The sequence below is a fragment of the Drosophila guanche genome, unplaced genomic scaffold (genome assembly GCF_900245975.1).
Source record: "Drosophila guanche unplaced genomic scaffold, DGUA_6, whole genome shotgun sequence".
Classification (NCBI taxonomy): domain Eukaryota; kingdom Metazoa; phylum Arthropoda; class Insecta; order Diptera; family Drosophilidae; genus Drosophila; species Drosophila guanche.
Window position 1 is genome coordinate 255,812 of NW_022995744.1, and position 3,361 is coordinate 259,172.

Consider the following 3,361-nt stretch of genomic DNA (forward strand, 5'->3'; position numbering starts at 1 on the left):
AAAGAAAGGAATCTATGTAGAAAAGGGTAAGACACAAGGAAGAATAAAATGTGACGAGAAAAAGCTTTTGTCGATGTAAATTCAAATTTTTAAGTACACACAAATATACGAAATAGGGTCATGTTTAGAATTTGCAAACAATTGTGTGACTCAATCGGTTAACCTACCACATGCTCTACACCGACCTTTTGAATGAGAATACATGCATATGAAAATTTGTACATATCTAAAACCCTAATGCAAGATGTTTACAGGCTTACCGGGAGATATTATTATTAATTCGATAACATCAATTACACTACTTACTTTATCCAGACTTACTTTTGGGTTTTCCATGGAAAAACATTTTTTAGAGAATTTTTAAAATTCGGTTCATATAACTTAAATCTCTTACTTCTGATTGTTTTGAACTTAGTCATTCTATAAAGCTAACAAATTCTCCATAATGTACAGTTTGTAATGTAATGTTTTCGTAAAAATTAACTCACAAAAATCAAAATTGTTTAATTTAAAAGCTTGGTATTTTTTTAAACGGTAAGCTGAAACCACAAAGTACTTTGGTAAACGTTGAAGATTAATTTATCAGCTTTATTGAATGTCTAAGTTCATAAAACTAGATTTAAGATACTTATGTGAAATAGAGGAAAAAATAAAACAAAAGGTTATGTAAAAAACCGTTACAAAAAATACCTGACTTTAAATATTCTTTAAAAAGAAGTTCTGCCATAGCAAAATAGTCATAATTTGTCTAGTTGTGTTATCAATGTCCGTAATTCCACGCAAATCGTAGCTTTTGGACCCATGGGAAAGATACCATTTAAATCGACGATATCCCAAAATATCTATATCATACTATAAACTCCCTAGAGCTATGGCATTCATGCCGCACTGTGTTCAAAGGAATCGTAGCTACCGTAGTATTATTAACCACATTCCTCTCCGTCCTCTAAAGCTCCGTGCCAAGCTCGAGGATTCAATACAGGTGCAGAAATATACTCTCCTCCGACCGGGTACTCTTCCGTTATGTGTGTTCCTTTCACTTTATTCCGTTCCCACATATACTTTTGTGCTGGGACTCCCCTAACCCGACATCTTCTGGGTACTATGACAATGCCCGTATTGTAGTTGAGTCAATATATTATTTGTCATCTGTGTTTCTCGGTTGGTATGGAGAGGGGTAAGTAGGCGGAGGAGGAGCTAGGAGCTGCGTGAGGACTGGTAAAAGCTTTATTAGCATTTTTCAAGTGAACAGCTTCGCTGCTAGGGGAAACTGGTGGAAAACTGCGCAAGTAGCAGAAAATGTCAATGTAAATAAATACATTTTGAAAAGTATTTTTCTCTTTCCCTTGCTATCTCTGACACCTAGTACACACCATTCGTGCTATTGTGTTGTGTTTCCATTTTTGTGTGTTTGCTTGTGTTCCTGTGGCCCCTAATATCTGTAGGTACATATGAATGTACATATATAGCCACACATGTTTCAGGTTGGTAAACATACATATATATTATATATAGCGCACACGTACCGGTGTACATACCATTGGAAAATTTATACTTTTATTGTCGTTCGTGGGGATTTTATACGTTATGGCTTGGACTATTGGGAAAGTCGTACATTTTGATTTTTTTTTATTGGCTAATTTTTGGTTATGAAATATGCACCAATTGCAACGGGTTTAGGGTGTACTGTTTGAAAGAGGAAGGGAAGTCAATTAGACTGATAGCCAGAAATGTATGTTAGTTTCTTGTTCGGGAAATAACTTATAATCTCACATTTATATCACAAGCCATGCAATGCATCCTATGGCTTCTGTTTCGTACAGCGTATTTGTTTATCAGCAGTTTCCAGGTGCCTCGGAGAAGCATTTGGCAGGCCTGGACAACATATCGTTAACGACCGACACAGGCACCAGAAATCATCAAATGTTTTTGAAAATTGATGCTATCATACTGAAATGATAATTATCAAGAGACAAATGGTTCAATGTTCTTCCCTTTTCTTACTATCCAAGGCACAGCGGCAGTCCTGAGACCGTGACCGTCCGCCAGTCAGTCAGCCAGGTACCCCTCTCATAGGCTGGCTACAGGAATCCATCAACATGTGTACAAATTTCAAATCCAATTGATGTACTCGCATAGCCGATACGCAATTACTTCGCAGTTAACGCCCAGTCTCGGTCGCGGTCCCATTCCTAGTTTCCATCTCCATCTCCTTTAGCAGTTGCGTTGGAATTCTTTTCTGGCCGCTAGTCCGACCATAAAAATCAGCGTGCATGCATCAAACAATAACAATAACAAAAACAACAGCATCAGCAGAAGCGGCAAAAGCAGCAACTGGCCATGAATGCTGCCGGTTTGCGTTCCCAACTCGCTGGCTTGTAAGCGATCCTGCGCATATAAATTGCAACCAATACATGCTGCTTTTTCTGGGAGAGGGGCAAATTGGCAGAACGTCATGCCCGCGGCTGCTTGTAAAACAACTGAAATGTTCATGGGGTATATTGATTATGACAAGGCAGTTGGACGGAGAGATTGGAGCGTTGTAATAGGGAATTTCTGTTCTTGCAAAGGATAACAGATGTACTTTCAAGAAATTCGCTGGGTACAGGAACTAATTTATTTATTACACTACTTGACCCGATTTTGCTGACTCGATCCAGACCCACTTTTTCTGAAAGATATGGAGCTTAGAAATGGTTAGATGATAATATTTTTTGTTTTCATGGCAGAAGTTTTGTTAAAGAATTTTTCAAATCTTTTATTTTTTTAACGCACTTTTTAGAGAGAGCGTGAGGTACAATTTGAACAATTTTAGCTCCATCGTCTCTAAATAGACTTTGACAAGCAATATCTTAAACGTCGGCCAATAACTGCAACTGTACATAAAAACAGTGGACGTTTAAAATCTAATACATACCTCACTAAAATCAACATTTTTACATTTTAAAGCTTAATATTTTTGAAACGGTGCATCACTACATCCAGATGTAAGATACTTAAGTTATGTGAAAAAAGAAACGCTGCCTCTAAAAAAAACGTTACAAAATAATTCCACAATCTGCTTCGTGCAGTGTTCCGTTCTATGGTAGGGGCGAGCTAAAAGGGTGTGTTGGTGTGAGACGTGATGGATGTACATACATACATATTTGTAGATTTAGGAGTAGAAAACAGATGTAGAAAAAATTTAAAATTCTAAAAAATCAGGAAGTTAACTATGTATGAATATATCTATGTAAATATATACAGATTGGGTACCGGGTAAAAAAGATGGGACGCGTTCGTAGCGTCTTAGAAACGTCCCTATTCGTTTTATTTAAATATTTCACATGGAAACACATGTTGTCTTTACACTCCCTCTGGA

The 3,361-nt window shown here is 37.1% G+C and overlaps 1 long non-coding RNA gene across 1 annotated transcript; it reads right to left on the bottom strand.

Annotated features, from left to right (window-relative positions):
- Positions 1–1,618: 1,618 nt before the first annotated feature.
- LOC117579924 lies at positions 1,619–2,219 on the bottom strand. The gene is made up of 3 exons (XR_004573529.1): positions 2,005–2,219; positions 1,774–1,950; positions 1,619–1,686 (listed from the first exon to the last, which is right to left on the bottom strand). It is a non-coding gene; the product is annotated as an uncharacterized LOC117579924 (long non-coding RNA).
- Between the last annotated feature and the right edge of the window lie 1,142 nt (positions 2,220–3,361).